A 19,047-nucleotide genomic window follows, 5' to 3' on the forward strand; every position below is an offset into this window, starting at 1 on the left:
TCTCTCTCATTTATTGATCTATCTCTCTATCTCTCTATCTCTCTATCATCTCTCTATCTCTCTATCTCTCTCTCTATCTCTCTATCTCTCTCATCTATCTATCTATCATCTATCTATCATCTATCTATCTATCTATCTATCTATCTATCTATCTATCATCTATATCTATCTATCTATCTATCATCTATCTATCTATCTATCTATCTATCTATCTATCTATCTATCTATCTATCCATCTGTCCTACTGTCTGTCTGTCTGTCTATCTATTCATCCATCTATTCTACTATCTATATGTTTGTCTGTCTATCCATCCATCCATCCATCCATCCATCCATCCATCCATCCATCCATCCATCCATCCTTCCATCCATCCTTCCATCCATCCATCTATCCTATCTCTCATCTATCTATCTATCTATCTATCTATCTATCTATCTATCTATCTATCTATCTATCATCTCATCCATCCACCCACGCATCCATCCATCTATCTATCTTTCTTTCTATTTATCTTGAGGTTGAATCACCATATATAGTCTAGGCAGCCTCAAACTCGCCTCATCCGCCCTAGTGCTGAGATTATAGGCATGCACCACCACATGTGGCAAATGACAGAATTTGACAGGGCAATATGTGAAGGAATAAAGCATGGTTTCCTCTCCTAAAAATTTAAATAGGAGCCTTATATAGCAGGACTAGGAAGACATGCATAGAACAGACATTTTTTTTTTCAGCAGTAGGCTCTACCCAGATTCTGCTGAGGTGTAACCCTGGATACACTTCTAGACTGTGATCTTCCTCTCATTCTGAGGAGCACTTAAGTGTAAGGGTGGGCATGCTGCCTCCATTTCCTGCTCCCTTCTCTCCTCCCCCATTTCCTAGAGCATCTGCACCTGCCCTTGCACAGTGGAGGAATGGAAGCGGGAAACATCAGGTTCTTGTCTGTATGTCTATTAGTTGTATTAAGGAGTGATATAAGAATCAGACAATGCCTGTCTTCCATCAGCCCTCATCAATCTTTCCAGAACCTGCGTCCAATTGCCCATTCAATGGGCTGGTTCCCTCATGATGTTCACCTGCCCCTTCGTGTGGGTAGGCTTTCATTCTTTCTCATGGCTGGGACTTTCTCCATAATTTTTCTTGCCCCACAAATCACCTGAGCAAAATATTCTTCCTTAGGTCACTCTGGTACAGTCAAATGCATCCAATAATCAGCTGTGTAAATGAGGTACTTATGATTGATGTTGAATTGATGGGCTGCCCAGTCAATGCTTGTAAATGCAAAAGTTATAATATGAACTAAGAAGGGGGCTGAAGGGATGGCTCAGAGGTTGAGGGCATTGCCTGCTCTTCCAAGGGTCCTGGGTTCAATTCCCAGCAGCCACATGGTGGCTCACGGCCATCTGTGATGGGGTCTGGTGCCCTCTTCTGGCCTGCAGGCATGCACACAGAATATTGTATGCATGGTAAATAGATAAATATTTGAAAAAAAATCTAAGAAGGAAGGAAATCATAAAGCAGGAATTTAAAATGGCATAGAATATTTATATATTAATCCAAAATAATGTTTTCAAAATATATATTTTTGAAGTTATAATTCCTTAATTTTTTTCTTTGCTCCCTCTTACCCCTCTTAGGTAGTCTTCTTGATCTTTCTTTAGTTCATGACCTCTTTTTCTTTGTTTCTATTTGCTATATATACACTATATATATATATTACTAAATATATAACTATAACCTGTTCTTTATGTATAATGTTTATTGTATGTATTTGATTTCAGAGCTGAGCTCTTGGTATTGAGTAGAGATACTACATAGAAGATAATGTTTTAAGGGTAATTAAGATACTTTATAGAACAAAGTTAAAATGTCTGACTACTTCAATATAAGGGTCTAGACTGCAAACTCTACTTAGATAAGTACTGGAAATGACTCAGTGTTTGGTGGTGTGGTGGTATGAATAAGACTCTCCTCCCCATAGACTCTGGCATTTGAATACCTGGCTCCCAGTTGGTGGCTGTTTGGGAAGACTTAGCAGGTGTTGCCTTGCTGAAGGAAATTTGTCAGTGGGGCAGGCCTTGAAGTTTCAAAGCTACTGGCCATCCCCTTGCGCAATTTTTGCTTGTCATTTGAGATGTGAGCGTGCAGCTTGCTACTCCAGTCACCGTATCCGCCCATTGCCACACTTACTTATAGGATAGTCATGGATTCTTATCCCTCTGGACCATAAGCTCAAATAAATCCTTCTGTAAGCTGTCTTAATTATGGGGTTTAACCACAGCAACCGAAAAGGCATTAGTGACGTACAACACAAGAAAATAGTGTACAGACATTAAAATGACATTCTGAAAGAAGAGGTACTCAGAAGGAAGGGATATAGCCTCTTAAGTTATATGTACAAATGATTTGTTTTTTATTAAATAAAATACACTTAATTAATTAAGTGTGTGTGTGTGTGTGTGTGTGTGCATGTGTGTGTCTGTATGCCATCATACATGTGGGGAGGTCAGAGTACATACAACCATCTGAGGAAGTCAATGCTCTTCTTCTACTGAAAGGATTCCAGGAACTAAACTCATGTTCTCAGGCTTACAGCAAGTGCCTTACTTACTGGGTCATTTAGATAGAACCTAATGTATTTTTAAGGCCTCTGAAATAAAGAATGGTATTTCAAGCTACCTCTAAACAATTCATCAGTCACTAAGTAGATGAATTAGTTTTGCCATAGATTTTTGCCTTATGAGTGAGAAAATATAGTTATATATAGAAAGAAAAGTTTCTGCTTATCTCTTTGCCCTTTAATTGTTTGAAAAATCATGATATATTAAATTTTCATTTTTGTACATTCTACTGTCATTTTATTGCTCAATGTCTTGAGATATTCTTTGAGGCAACTTTGACCCGGAAAAGAATAGTGTATCAAGAATATTTCGTCTCTCACTAGTCAGAAAATGTAATAAATGCCAGAGATCTTGGAAATTCTTCAGAGATGGTGTATATAGAATAGTCAAAGGCAGAAACTAGTGTGCCTGAGTCATAGACTGTGGCTTTCCTTCCAGCACTAACATACTGAACCTTTCAGGCTGACCTCCTAGGGATGCTTACCTTTCATTAGTTTGTAGTAAAATTAATAATTAAAAAACCCTGAACCTAAGTAAAAAATTTTAAAAGTCAGAAAGGCTTTTGGGGCTGTCTGATTTCCATGAAGGTGCAGAAACGTATATCATGAAAAATGACAAGAAAGGAATCTTGCCTCAGGATGGAGTCTACTTAGATCTCCCACATACCTGGTATGGGTGGTAGAGATGATAAATCTAAATCATCTTAGACTGTGGAGACAATGTCAGACAGGTTTCAACTGAGACCTACATGGGCTTTGAGTTGATGTTGAGATTTGGGAGATGCCAGATGGGGTGCATCAGTTTTCTGCATAGTTTGACATAAATCTGCAGTGAGCAGAGAGGATGATAGGTTGAAAATATGTTCTACTCCAAGATCTATTTTCTTTCTAATTCCTCTAACGATTCCCTATTACCTAATATGACAAACAATAGTACTTAACTGAAGACCTTGACAGGAAGTGATTATCCAGTTATAACCAGCTGACTGGTCAAGGAAGTATTTATCTCATGGTTGGTTTCCTAAGCATTAGTGATTTCAATTACACAACATCGAAGATTAAGTCAAATTAGAAAATGAGATGTAAAAGTTTCAACAAAAGCTGATGGATATAACATATGTCTCAGGCTCTAAGGACAAAACTTCTATCCATCACTTGGAAACATTTCATTATTCTGGCTATAGGGCATTGTGGTATTAATGGTATCTTTAAGCTAAAAAACTATAAGTAAAGGGACCTTGTCCTGGTCAATGAACTTCTGGCCTGAAGCAAATCACAGTGATTTAATTTCCTGTTATCTGGCAGGGACAAAAGGATTAGAGGTTGCTCACGACACAGCTTTGCCCCTGCACTCAATCAAGCAGACTGCAAAGTACAGGTGTCTGCCCTACCCTTGGCCAAGCATGAATGAACATACAACCTCGAAGTAAAAAGGTGATTAAATAAATGAAAGAAGGGAAAAATACCAAACATTGCTTACATGTAAACTACAATGAATTTAAGGATGCCCAAAGTTCTTCTAGACACTAGTCTGCCAGGTAGAGTAACCTGGGTATAGTAGATTCAGAAAGACTGAAATATGAGACTGCTTAGATTATATCGTATATGTGCTAAATTGGACATGCAACTGAAGTCTTTTGAGTTTTGGTTCTGTCAACTATAAGTCAGTGATAATAATATATATCTTATGCAGATGTTGTAGTTGTTAATTAGACAAAGTACATCTAGTGACTTCACCAGTGGCCTATATAAATTTAGCTGTAGCTTTTTTTGATGATATATTCCCAATGGGAGCTGGTCATACTTTACATCTACAAGAGAAGATACTTCAGGACAGGGTGTGGTTTTATGGTTGTCTTTAAATCTTCTTACTATTAACTCTTAAGATCAGTCTTGGGCATTGCTGTCTTAAGCTGGGATCAATAGAAGCCAATTCTAAAACATATGAGTAGATTCTTGCCAAAGACAATGTTACTTCTGAGAGGAAGAGGATCAGGTTGGAGGTAAGTGGCAATATTAACCCACAATGTAGCATCTTTGGGTAGAAAGGATAGGCAAGGATTTGAGAAATTATTGTGACAAGACTCACACTTGGCATCGTCAAGTACTTGGAAGCAGGACAGACTAAGGTGGCCAGGAAGGTTAAAGAGTTATTACCTGAGTCAAACACCATCCACAGTTCCATGGAGACCCATTTCTTCCTTCCTGAAAAGAAGGCAATGGAAGATTATCCAACTGATATTTTTTCAAAATATTTATTTATTATGTATACAATATTCTGTCTGTGTATATGCCTGCAGGCCAAAAGAGGGCACCAGACCCCATTACAGATGGTTGTGAGCCACCATGTGGTTGCTGGGAATTGAACTCAGGACCTTTGGAAGAGCAGGTGATGCTCTTAGCCTCTGAGCCATCTCTCTAGCCCTCCAAATGATTTTTATGGTGCCCTACTGGACTAAAATCTATTAATACATATTTGACCTCCAATATCAGGGTAAGATTTGTATCATTTAATATTTCCAGGTATAGCTCAGGATGATATATTTGGACAGAACTGCTCTGAATTGGCTCCCCTTTACAAAGAACAAAACCTACTGGCATCTTGGTTTGACTTGGGTGTGGGATTCAGAACCTATTCATGGTTTTCTTGGCAAGGTCTCCACCTCTCTCAACACTACTGTGCTGTAGGCATTTAAGACTGTCTGGGTCAAATGTGATACTTGGTAGGTAAAATCATGACTTTGAAGAGTGCCCTAGATACATTTCCTCAATCCACATTGATGTATTTTACTATGCTGTCTAAACACAGTGTTGTTATGTATCCATAAAAAGATGGTTATAAATTTTCCTATACTTTTTTTTGCATAGTGTTGAGAAAGTCATCCCTTCCTTCTTTGTTTCTGTTTCTATGAAAAATGAAATGACTGACCTAAAAAACTGAGGATATATTTCACTATAATGGAGAAAATAATATGAAACCTTTGGTATAAAAGTATTAATTCATGGATTGTAATAAGGGGAAATTTGTCTTTTTGAAGACAAACAATTGCAAAAGTATGTAATCAGAATTCATCCTAACACCAGCACCTCCACTGTACAATTAGTAAGGAGAAATAACCACCAAATGGGTGTGATAACGATGGGCTAGGCTAGCTGTGAACCAGAGAAGGAGTAAAGAACCTGCCTGGATATGTAGCCCAGGAATTAATAGGAGAATAAATTTCCAAATGGCTATGATCGGCAACTACTCTGTAAGACAAAATGCAGTGTTTTATGAAATCTAGAATGTCTATGGGGAAGTACATAATACAACATGACAGAGTTATGGTCCCAAACACCTATTCTTAGACAAACAGCCATTGAACTAGAGAAATCTTTCTGAAAAAGCTAGTGCTTCCTGGAGTTGCTTTTATAATCTTTAGGCCAAAATGATCCACATTGTTACTTACGAATAATTAAAATGGGACTTTAGAGTAGTCATGTTCTTCAGTAAGTGGGCAGAATAAAGCTTTGTGTTTGAAAAAAAACACTGATTTCCAAAGTGTGGTTGCTGGACCTCTGTTGGTCTTTGACACCATTTAGGAGCCCATAATGACCTAACTTCTCTGGTTACATATCTACCCAAGGTCTACATTTCCTTTTGTACTTCAACCACAATGACAGATCACAACAGATTTCAGAAGCATATATGGGAGTCCTGTTGTTTTCTTTCTAGTAAAAATAGTTGAAAAAATATAAAAACGTCATCTTCTCACTAATTTGTACTGAACAATGAAGTTACTTTTCTTTTAAAAAGATGCTATTTATTTGAAAATAAGTCAGTCAATTAATTCTTAAGACTATTTAAAATTAATGGTATTAACTTTCTCAGATTTATTTTCTAATGCATTAAATATTAATAAACATATCTTGCATATTAAAAATAGTCCCTGAGGTTTACAAACTGTGTATAAAGGGTCCAGACTAGAAAGTACTATTATAGAAGACTATTAATTCAAATCTCTCTGAGGAAGTAATCAGACATTTAATAACAGTAAAATCTAACAGCATATTGATTTCTGAATGCACGGGTGTTATATTGTCTTGGAGATATAGTGGCTACTCTCCAGGTTTTAGGTTATTTATTTGACAAAGAATGGGCTGACCAAACAGGAATGCAATATCTGCTTTTCAGAGTTCTGAATCCCACCACCGTACATTGGATTTGGGCTTTGAGTAAGTCTTGACAGGCAATCAATACCAATAGGCTCCACACACTATTCACCTTCACTTTTAGCCTTCACAGTAACCCAAGGACCACAGAAAGTGAACTGCAACACACACACACACACACACACACACACACACACACACACACACACACATTATTGAACTGAGTGAATAAAAATTGAGACCAGCACATAGAAGATCTTCTAATGATACTGGTATAATATATTACATTTTGAAATATCTCTAGGTTGCTGTCTGAGATCTCATTGGTTAGATGTATAAAGCACGAAATACTTCGTGGTATTTCATTGGAGTGCAGTTTACTGAAAACAGTAAACAGAACAGCTAAGCTTCATCTTCAGAGCAAACATATTTACGAGTGTAGGCCAATCTCAGCAAGCAAGGCTAATTGAGACAAACTCCAAGATAAATCTATAAAAATCAGTTTAGAGTGGTAATAATGTCAAACGAAATATTAAAATAAATGAACTATTGTTGATTTGTAGTTAATGTCTTATTTACAGTTTTAAATAACAGAGTTTTTAAAAGGACATGCATTATTGGATTTGCTTAAATGAAAAAAGACACATTATTTGAAACCCTGAGCAACTAAGCTGGTTTCCATCCCAGGTTTCACATTAAACTAAATGATGTGGCTGTCACCATTCACTGTGACTTTAGCCTTCTGTGCTTGGTAAGACATGGAATGAGCAGTCTTCCTGATAAAGTTTGGAAATGTCTTGTCTTTTTATTTTTTGTCTAATATGTCTCTTTCTGTGTTACAGAATTGTAAACTATATTTGCTATGAAGTTTAAAAGTAATTCACTATGGTAGAGCAGATCATTGCGGAACAATGAAGGCTGCTATCTATCAGGTAAGTGACACTCTGCAAGGGACTTCAGGACCATCTTCATTGAGAATGACTGTATCTCAAGCAAGTGGAGAAATTTTGCAACTCAGTCAGTAGAGCATGTTATTCTTAATTCCAGCATTGTGGGTTTGGGCCCCATGTTGAGCACCAATTTGTAGGAGGAGGGCCTGCTTGTTCATCCCAGCCACCCAGAACCAAAATAATCACATAGAAATTGTATTAATTAAAACACTGCTTGGTCCATTAGCTCTATCTTCTCATTGACTAACTCATATTAATTTAACCAATTTCTATTAATTTGTATATCACCACGTGGCAGTGGCTTACCAGCAAAGATTCTAACCAGCGTCTGTCTCAGGTGAAGGATCCATGGCTTCTTCCTCTACCTCTTCTTCCCAGCATTCCATTTAGTTTTTTTCCCTGCCTAGCTCTGTTCCCTTATTGCTCTGCTATAGGCCCAAAGCAGTTCCTGCATTAACCAATGAAAGCAACACATAGACAGAAGGACCTCCTACACCATTTTGCCATTAAAGAATTTAGATTTTTTTCTATAAAATAATTTTGACTAATTTATCACTGTGTTGTTTCCTTTACTCTTAAAAATTATTTTATTAATTGTACATATTTGTGGGGTGTGGTGATTTGATCCATGTAATTAATGTGCAATTGTCAAGTTAAGATGTTTAACATTTCCACCTCCTTAAGTGATTAAGAAAAATCATCCCCCTTCCTCAGACTATCTTGGAAAGAATTGATGGAGACAGGAGCCAATCATATTTCTGATATAAATATAACTTTACAGTTTCTCTGTTTCAATAAAACCTGCATCACTTGCTTAAGGAATTTCAGCATTTACTGTTTGATTTGGTGAAATGTCAAATGACTTTGACCTAAAGGATCTCAGTCTAGGGCAGTGGAACAAAAACCTTTCAAAGACTACACTAAATCAGACTCATCAGCTTATAGCCTGTCTACCACACTACTGCATTTTAAGTAACCAATTATTATGTGAAATTCTAGCTCTATGACACTAAGGACCTGCAGGAGTCATGAACTCTGTATGATTATAAAAACTGAAATCTTCATTAAAGGACACAGAAAGTTAATTAAAAGATAATTAAAAGGATGAGGATTTTTGAATCGCTGATATTCTCTACTTATTAAGTACATCTGGAATGCTGAAAACTGTGGTCAATGCCAGGTCAAAGTTATTAAGAGTTTCTCCTGAGGCAGTTTTAGCCTTTTGGCTTTGTTTGAAAAGAGGAGTCAGATGTTTAAATAACTTACAGTCTTCTGACATCGTATCAAGAGAAGGAAGTATCAGTCAGTTTATAATATGTGCAAAGATTTATTAATTCTATGAGATCTATGCAGGAAAGGCTCGACTACATGCAGAATTTATATCTACAGTGCAGTGCACTGAGACAGCCTGGATGGAAGTCTCTGATCATTATACACAGATGCTGTGGGACAATGATCTTGACCCTGTAAAGATTTATTAGTTGTATTTTAATAAAATGCTGATTGGCCAGTGGCCAGGCAGGAAGTAGAGGCAGGGTGTGACCAGGCAGGAAGTAGAGGCAGGGCAACCAGAACAGGAGAATTCTGGGAAGAGGGAAGAGTCAGTCTGCAGTCGTCACCCAGACCCAGAGGGAGCAGGATGAGAACACCTCGCTGATGAAGGTAACAAGCAACGTGGCTAACATAGACAAGAATAATGGGCTAATTTAAGATGTAAGAATTAATTAATAAGAAGCCTGAGCTACTAGTTTATATTTAATGTAGACCTCTGTGTATTTCTTTGGGATTGAATGACTGCGGGACCGGGTGGGACAGAAACCTCAGCTAACACATAGATGTAAACAGGAATGGGATCTACAATTATCACTTCAGAAAACTAATTACTTGACTCCTTTATCTTCTTTATACAAAACAGATTTCGCTGAGAACAAAAGCAATAGAGATAGCACTACAGCCAAGGGAAGGTTTCTGAAAATAAAACAATAGAAATTAATATAAACAGAAGATTGATCACTAAGAGAAGACTGCTGGCAAATGAGCTTTCCCCTGAAGATATCTGAAGTGGGTTACAAAATAATTTCTCCAAAAGAGAGATGCTTATCCCTGCCTCTTGCAACTGGATTTGATCTACTGTATGACCAGTCCTGCCCAGAGAGAGAGGTACTGCTGCTTAATGGCCAGTGTGCTGGGAGCCTGACACAGCTGTTGGAGTCTCAGATATGTCAATCAAGACTGCTGAAATCTACCTGGTTTTTTTCTCTTCAGAGTTGGGTGTTTCTTCTTTGGAAACCCTGGCTTCAGCTGAGGGATTTTGCAGACATTTCCTGTCTTCACTTTGGGGTTGGGTTCTTATTCCCACAGGTCGAGCATCCAGAACCCATGTTCCATCTCTCTTAGAGAATGCATAATTTTCTCTGACAGGGAAAGGACACTGAGTAATACTTCTACTGTCTGCTCCTGCCCTTGTTTATGTACGAAGAGACCTCCCTAGGACAGGATGTGATCAAAAGCACATGGAACATGACTTACAAATTCTCCCATCGTTGGATAAAGCTTAAGTTTTCCTCCACTGTCTTCAGCTCCTCCTGCTCCAAGTACAAGCTGTGATTAGATACCAGAACTTCCTGGATGCATTAAATAAATTGGCTGTAACTACGTATTTGCTGTGGCCCATAAACTAAATTGTCCGTAGCAGAGCTTACTTTTTATGATGAATAACATCCCCATGACATTTTCTGGCAGAGAAAGAGAGAGGGGGGGGAGGGAGAAAATATGAATTTATCATAGAATGTTAATTCTATAGGGTGGCTCATGTTGAGAATTTCAGTACATTTTCTAAGTGGGTGATACCTTCTTAATTAGGCAACTTCTTAGACAGTATCCTAGATCTGGGAATGTAGCTCAATGCTAGAGTACCTACATGACCTGATGGAGTTCTGTGCTTCTTCTCCAACAGGACAAAACAAGTAAATAATACGACATAGAATGACATACCACATTTCCATGCAGAAAGGGAAGGAATCTGTTTTCCAGAAAACACTGTACAATATTTTCACTCAAAATTTTATGCTCAATATTCAACAATTTCTACAAGGATAGCAAATTTTTCTTTGAAGAACTTTGAACAATGCCTTAGCCCAATGCTTCATTTTTAAAATCCAGAACCCTGCTTCAGTAGCATTGCATGTGTAACTGGATGATTCACTGGGGGAGAGTGAAGCAGTTAATTAACAGGGCTGTTAGGTTCTTTCCCTAGAGTCTCTCTTTGATACCTATGCAACTATTTAGCCATCTTCTTTCTGGTTAACTCTTGAACTGAAATCTATTTTCATGGTTGTCTTGCAGGCTCTATGTCTCTGTTATTATTATTATTATTATTATTGTTGTTGTTGTTGTTGTTGTTGTTGTTATTATTATTATTACCGAGGTAGGGTCTTTTATATAGCCCTCTTTGTCCTGAAATCTGCTATGTAGATCAGGCTGCATTTGAACTCAGAGAGCTCTATCTGTCTCTGCCTCTTGAGTGCTGGGATTGATGGCAAGACCACCACACCTGGCCTTCTGTTATTCTAAAGTACATGTTTACTGGCAGTTACTGAGTTCTGTATCACATCCAACCATCCAGCTCCAATCAGTGGACAGTCCCCTCTGCCCAGGCTTTTGTTATTATGTAGGGTGAAGCATCCAGATGACTGATGTGTTAGCTGGGGTTTCTATATAACAAACCATTTACCAGAAAAGGCTAAGTGGAAAACAACAACTAACATCAAACTTTAAAACCAAGAAAAGAAATAAAAACCAATTTAGTTACTTCTGAATCTACATCTGAGCCGGTACTCCCAAGGAAAAGGCCTTATGTTTGGTTGTGGAAGCTCCTGTTCCTCTTGTGATGGGTTCTATGTGCTTTGTGTGTTTATATTCTGCTTTGCCCACAATCCAAAGAAACTGATATCCTCTGCATTTCCTCACTTGGTCCTACATCTGCCTGAGTTTATATTGGAAAGGCCTTCCCAAGACAGGAAAACTCATTGGAAAGACTATCAGAGCACAAAAAGGGAGATACATGACCATTCCCTAACATGCTAGGATGATCTTACCAATGATCACACAAATGAAAAGGAACATAGGAGGAAAAAGCATTGTTCACCTTCATATTGCAGAGAAGATAGATGCACTTTGATGAAACTGAGGAGAACCTAATATCCTTACATGTGACTGGAGAAAGAATTAATTATGGCCTTTGAATAATAAATTGGCTAAAGAATTCCAAGAATTATAAAAAATATTCAGGCATAGATTGAAGAATCCTATTTTTGTGTTAATGGAATCCTATTTTTGTGTTAATACAGAAACCAAAAGGGGAGCAGAGAATCCTAATTAAAAAGGGTCTATTTCAAACATTAATTTTAATATTGAAAGAAACTTAAATATCACTCGCTAATAGAGATAGTAACTAAATTATGCTAGCATAACTGGAGTGTTGACATGCACCTGTAATCCCAGAAATGAAGGAAACCGAGGCAAGGAGATTACGAGAGACTGGGCAACCTAACAAGATTTCTTTCTCAATATTTATCATATAGGTACCTGCTAAAATATTTTGCTGTATTGTAAAATGGGTAAATCATGAGGTTAAGTGTAGCCGCGAAGGAAAACACTTTCTTTTTTCCCCCTTTTATTCTTCTCTCTTACATTACGTCCTTACCACAGCTTTCCCTCTTTCCACTCCCCCCAATCCCCTACCCCACTTCCCCTCTTCCCAAGATACACTTCTCCGTTTTCCTTAAGAGGGGGATATTTGCTGAACATAGTCTAACACGTTACAATAAGACTAGGCATAAGCCCTCATATCAAGTCTGGCCAAAGCAACCCAGTAGGAGGAAAAGGGACCCAAGTACAGGCAAAAGAATCAGAGGCATCCCCCCCACTCCTATTGGTAGGAGATCCCATAAGAACACAAAGCTACAAAATCATAACACATATGCAGAGGACCTAGCTCAAACCCATATCGGCTCCCTGATTGTTGCTGCAGTCTCTGTCAGGCCCCATGAAGCCAGCTTATTTGATTCTGTGGGCGGTGTTCTCATGATGTCCTTGACCACTCTGGTTTCTACAACCCTTCTTCATCTTCTGCAGGGTTTCCCTGGTTCTGCTTAGTGTTTGTCTATGGGTCTCTGCATCTGCTTCCCTTGATGGATGACATCCCTCTGATGACAATTGGGCTAGGCATTGCTCCTGTTCCTGGCTACCAAGGTAGTGTTGAGCATGGGCTCTTTCTAGTGGAGTGGGGCTGCCGCTCCCGCAAGTTCAGTGCCACATTACCCCAGCACAAGCTGTAGGCAGGATAGAATGTGGATTAAAGGTTTTTTTTTGGTTGTATTGATGAGAATACTTTGAATAATCTAGTTAGAAAGGTCAAAAAGGAAATTCTGCATATAAACCCAACTACGTAGATTATAAACGTGCGGAGACATGCTTAAAATATAAGCAAACAAGAGTTTGTTAGGATGGTAGAATTACATGTTTCTGCACACATTTTCTAAATATACTTTATTATATTTTATGCATTTTATAAAATAATTACCATTTTGTAATGCATTTTATATCTCTCATTTCAAATAATTTTTGTGAGAAAATTTTAACAGGGTTCTTATTCACATAGCCATTCTGGAATTTGTATGTCTTCTTGCATCATACTTATTATTGGAATTGAAGTGTATTAATAAGCTGTGAAATGATTTGGTCCTAGATGTCAGCAATCAGCAGTAGACAGTGTAATGGAGCCTGGGTTGTAGCTAATAGTTTGAGAACATATACTCATTTTTCTCTCTTGCTAGCAAGCAACAGTAATTGTCACATGTGTATCTTAAAAGTTTGTATATCCAAAGATTAATTATCAAATGTTTTCATATGGGTATTTCTGCTTAGAAGTGTCATTGACTCTACCCTCTGAGCTTTTCATCTGACAGCAGAGGAGAAGGTAAATACAGCTATTAAAGCAAAATTAACTTTGAACACACTGATTCCTAATCTCTGTTATTAGAAAGGAAACAACACTCTTTCCTGGATTGGATAGAGATAACCCCTTCCCTCATGCCTGGCGGCCTTCTTCACGGCTCAAAGAAGTTCACGGGCAATGGAACTCATGTTGGTAGTTGGAAGACAAGGAAAAGAGCCATGTCCAGTATCCAAGCACTCCCAAGGAAGTATGGGGTAATGCAATCTGCTAGAGATTTAGTTCAATACAGTGAGCTAATGAGGGGAGGAGGAGGGAGAGGATGTAAGATTGAAGAAGCAATATGCATTTCAAACATGGGACTTCTGGGGACTGGGCTTCTCAGAGGTGATATTGACTTTGCTCTCCCAGGCTGGTAGCTGGCCGCATCAAAGATATGCCTGTCTACTGGGAAGCCCTGGGTGCGATACTCCTTGCAGGCAAGTGCACTCACTGGCGTCTGTGTTATTTTTGTCCTCATTTCTTCCCCCAGTACTTATCACATATGTGCTTGCACTTTGCAAGCTCTTGGGAAACCGCTGTGATTATTCGTCCTGCAGCTATAGAGACTTTTTGCAAACAAAAATAGGGATTCTATGGAGGAGGCAAATTCAAGTTTGGGAGCCATATTTATTTCGTTGCTGTCTATTTTTCTAAAGTGACCTTTTGAAAAGTTTGGGTTGAGATTTGGAGAGGAATCCACAATGAATTTGGGAAAGCTCAGACTGAATGTGGTAAGACTAATAAGTTTTATAGTCTATACCCAAGGAAGTGGTGAAAGTTATTCCTTGCTGTTTCTACTTCTGTGACTTAGGAATAACTTACTATTTGGAAACTACAATAGTAACTTCTGCTTTGGGAAAAGTACCAAATGACATAAATTTAGCCCTTAAATCAGAATCATATTTGGTGTAGCAGGTGTATTTCTCGTATGCTTTTTTCAGTATCTGCATCTCCTCAGCAACTCAGAGGAGCTTTATGTAATTCTTTTCCCAACTATATTGCCATTAACTCTTTTATTCTTTATACATATATTTATTCAACATTTGATAGCGTATTATGCATTGATACTAGGCCTGGAACTTTTATAATATGTCAAAGGAAAAATGTCATGGAGTCATTAGATGCTACAATGAAAACAGAGTCTGTGATATAATAGTATCTTACTGGAGGCCTTGCAGAGACTGAGGAGTTTGGGAAAGTATCTTCGAGGAGGTGACATGCAAATGGAAAGATGGCTGAGAAGATGTAATTAGATTTCAGAGGCATTGGTAGAAAAATATTGCAAACAGAATCACCACATGAGGCTCTAGAATGGGAATGAGCTGGAAAGATTCAAGAAAAGAATAAAGGCAAGTATGGCAGAGAACAGGATCAAGGTGAGGGTAAGCAAAAGGTGAGTTTACTGGGGGTCACAGAAACCACATCACACAGGATGCTGTACTTGAGGCAAATCTCCTGGATGTTATTCAAAATTCAGTGGGTAATATTGGGATGCCTTACACAGGGCCATTAAGAGAGATCATTTTCGTGAGAGACAAGATGAAAGTGAGGAGACCAGATGTGAGGATATTGACTTAATCCAAATCAAAAGATGATGGCATCTGGGACCAGAGCGGCAGATTCAAGAAGCACATTCATCAGGGGCTAGATGGCTGATTTGATAGAGTGTAGAAGAAAAGAGAAACAGAAGAAGCAAGGATAATCAGATTAAACAGACTTAAAAGCTCAACAAAAACACAGTTCAACTTTTTCATACAAATGGAAAACAGAATGGGCCTGCAACTCCAGCAGAGTGGGCGCTGCATGGTTTTGAACGTGTGTTATTTCTTCATTTGTATGCCTGCAGCCAAGTGGTCAGACTCCTTGCCCACGAGGAGTGCAGCCTGTTTCAAGGAGCAGGCAGAGTGAGGTCTTCACAGAAACCTCTCCATCCCTTTACTATCTCACTGGTAGAGGTAGAGCATAAATAGGGACTTCACTCTTTAAAAGCCTCACATTCCTCATCTTAAAAAAATGAATTTTGAATTCAGCTTTCTCTTGTGTTCTTTCTAATCAGAAATTTCAGTGTCTTAATACCCCAGAGTGTCCATTTCAGGGCTCTGAGTATCTATGCTATTAACTGTAAACAAGTTATACTCATTAAAGGTCTCAATGCAGGTTAGTTGTTTTTCTGCTTCACTTCTAAAACTGGTTTAGCATTTACAGTCCTTCTGGAGTGTGAGCAAGTAATGTTGGTTTTGTTTGAACAGCAAATCTACCCTTTGTACCTGGAGGGTAAATGATTTTCTTTAAAAGCATATAAACCCCAATTAACATGTTACCCTTTATTCTAACAAAGAAATTTTTTTTTTGCTGCCATAGCACTCACTTTCAGAGTCAACTCTACTTAATAGAATATACACTACTACCTGTCTGTCTGTCTGCCTGTTGTCTGTCTGTCTGTCTATCTCTCTATCTCTGTCTGTCTGCCTGTCATCTGTCTGTCTCCCCACCTACCTATCAACATATATTTAGAAGCATTTATGTCATTACTGAATAGGTTCCACGGTGATACCTTACACTGTGTTGAGAAGTTTTGCATATCACCTTATTTCATCTGAGAAGTGGTGAATATATTTATCTCCTTGCCCAAGAGGGCTCACTGGATCTTAGCATATTTCAGAGCAAGGACTGCATCTGAATTCTGCTGGGTTCCCGAGCCAGGCCCGTATCCTAGCAAATGAAGGAAACAGACTTGTCCCTTGCTGTGAGGCATAATGAAGTTGATACGATATGCGAGAATCACTTACCGCCACACAGTGCGTGCCCCCCAGCTGTGATGGAAGCACCCCCCCCCCCATGTCACAGATCCCTGGGCCTTTGCTGCTATTTGAGACTGTGGCTTTTACTAAAAATCTGAAAATTATTTCTACCTCTGCCCAACTCAAATTTTCCATCACAACAGAATATATCTAACTACACAAATATTAACACAGTTTCAGCATGCTCAAAATCAACAGGACTCCCAGAGCCTCCGGGCTCCGTTAGACACAGGGCTAACACCACACCTGTGGCTGCTAGCCTAATGCCTGGTCTCCCACCTTCCTTCTCCCTCTTCTCACCTCATCCAGAATTCAGAAGTCACAGGGCCCAGAGCTCAGAGTGTGCCATCCGGGTATTCACTGTTAATCTTCCTTGGAAATGCTGAAGCTCTCCTGTAGACTCTGGGTGACACCTGATCGTTATCCTCCCTGCCTTTGGCAGCACACTACCCTGAGTTGAGGCCAGCTCCTGGCATGGATGCCCCCCTCTTCCGCTTCTTAAACACACATTACCAGGTACTTTGCCCCGTTGATTAGCGGCAGCCTCTACTTTTTGGACTATGGTTCCAAAAAGAGGGGCGGGGGAAGTTGGGGGAAGGGTGCAGGAGAGAAATAGGTTATATGAAGTAAAAATACTCAGGAAAAAGTTTGTTGTAAGGCCCCAGGAACAAATACTGAATTTGCAAGATTCTCCAAATACCAAGGTTACATAAATAATTTTCTTTGTATTCATATAACTGAAGGGGAAGCTATATTTTAGCCCATAAAAGACAGTAACATTTTCTGCCTTCTTTCTTGGGAGGATAGCAGAAGATGGTACCATTTTTCATACTGGTCCAAGGATAAATCTCTCAAGCAGGAGACAGCAACAAGCTTTCTGTCTAAAAGGCTAGGGTTGCAGCTAACCCGGGATCAGAGGCTATAAGGCACTGTCTCCTTCTCCAGGGAGCATAGGATCCTTCACTTTGTCTAGGTTTTTTCCAGAGCCATGGAGGGAGGCTAACCTGAGTTAGCAGCACTGTCAATCATCGGGAGTGGCTAAGGGTGGCTTTGTGCCGCTCTTGTTAGGTGTATTCCTTCTGACTCCTCACAGATCTCATAAAATATGGCTGTGGGCTATGTCTTTTATTGTATTTGGTATAATTGGATTAGCTATTCTGTGGAAATTGAGGAAAAGGAGGCAGTTATATCTTAGTGAGGTATAGTGTAGAGCAGGGACAGTGTGTGGGATGGTGCAAAAATTCATAAATGTAACAAATTGTGAAGATGTAAAAGTAAAAATAGAGACTGGGTACAACGTGAGTGAGTCTGTCCCCAAAGTAATGCCTAAGAGAGCCACAAAGCATGAGAAACTCACCCTATATCTGACATTTATACCATTTTCACTGGCAATTCAGGGGATCCGATATCCTGAGAATATCTACAGGTGATCAACCGATTTTAATTTTATTTTACAACTATGATGCAGATATAATTGGTTCTATAACGAGTTCTAGTTACCATGATTTTAGCTCAGTGGGACTCAGGCTAGGCTTGCAAACTTTCATATAGTAAGACTGTAAAATATTGCAAGCAGCTGACCAATAATGGGAAAAAAGTATTTTTGGATCTGATATTTATTGCTACATATTTAACCACCTCAAAATTTAGTGGTCTAAACATCAACCATCTTTGTCCTGTTTGTTAATCTGGAATCTGGAAGGATTAAATAGAGCCCTTTGTTTCGGTTCCATGCACCATCAGCCTTTAGGTGTTTTTTTGGAGAACTCGGGGAGTCCACTTTCAAGAGGAATTGTTCTCATGACCGAGAAGTGTGCACTGCGTGCCTCGTAGGAGGTCAGCTAGAAGCTCAGCTGGCTTGTAGGCTCAACAACTTACTCCCTTTCCACATGCCTTTCCGCGGGCTTCTTGCACTTCCTTACACAGGCTAATAGATCCAGGATGCCAGGGGAGCAAAGGGAAATACCAAGGCAGAAAGAAGTGCATGGCCTTGTCGTGATGTAGTTTGGGAGGCGCAGTCAAATTCTGCTGCAGAGTGTGTGGTTTAGCTGACAGCAAACGACATAGTCAACGGTGACTCCATAAATTAAATGGGAACTAATAATTCGTATTGCTTAGGGATGCAGCAGTATAAAGGTATCGATGGCACACGGAATCATCTACACCAATGATTTATTGGTTTATGTATGAATATATATTTTCTCGTTTTCGAGTGAGCTCCCTCCGCTTAGACTGCGTGTGTTGAGACTATGCTGAGCCGGTCCGGCAAGAGTCACTTCCGTTTCGTCATTGTTCTTTCTCCCTACTGCATCATTTCCTCCTGTACTTTACTTAATCTCATGTTGTTTTCTTCATCATGGACCGTAACTATAAAATACCCACTGCTAGTCTTCCCAGAAAGAGTGACTGACAAGTGATTGTCAAGTGACTGACCTGGACATGAATTCTGGAGCAATTAAAGATGATGAAGGAGGGAAATCAGAATGGATGTTTCTCCCAAATCAGGAGTGTCGTGTCACACCACA

At 39.1% G+C, this 19,047-nt stretch overlaps 1 protein-coding gene across 2 annotated transcripts in view; it reads right to left on the reverse strand.

Annotated features, from left to right (window-relative positions):
* B3galt1 (beta-1,3-galactosyltransferase 1) overlaps positions 1-17,014 on the reverse strand; it is a 135,172-nt gene extending 118,158 nt beyond the window's left edge. For both annotated transcript variants that reach the window (XM_038335721.1, XM_038335722.1), the window contains exons 1-2: positions 16,823-17,014; positions 4,779-4,826 (exon numbers count right to left, since the gene is read on the reverse strand). The gene's annotated coding sequence lies outside the window, so the exon portion shown is untranslated. The remainder of the gene's footprint in view (positions 1-4,778; positions 4,827-16,822) is intronic.
* Positions 17,015-19,047: the final 2,033 nt, after the last annotated feature.

Source organism: Arvicola amphibius, chromosome 7 (assembly GCF_903992535.2).
Source record: "Arvicola amphibius chromosome 7, mArvAmp1.2, whole genome shotgun sequence".
Lineage (NCBI taxonomy): Eukaryota > Metazoa > Chordata > Mammalia > Rodentia > Cricetidae > Arvicola > Arvicola amphibius.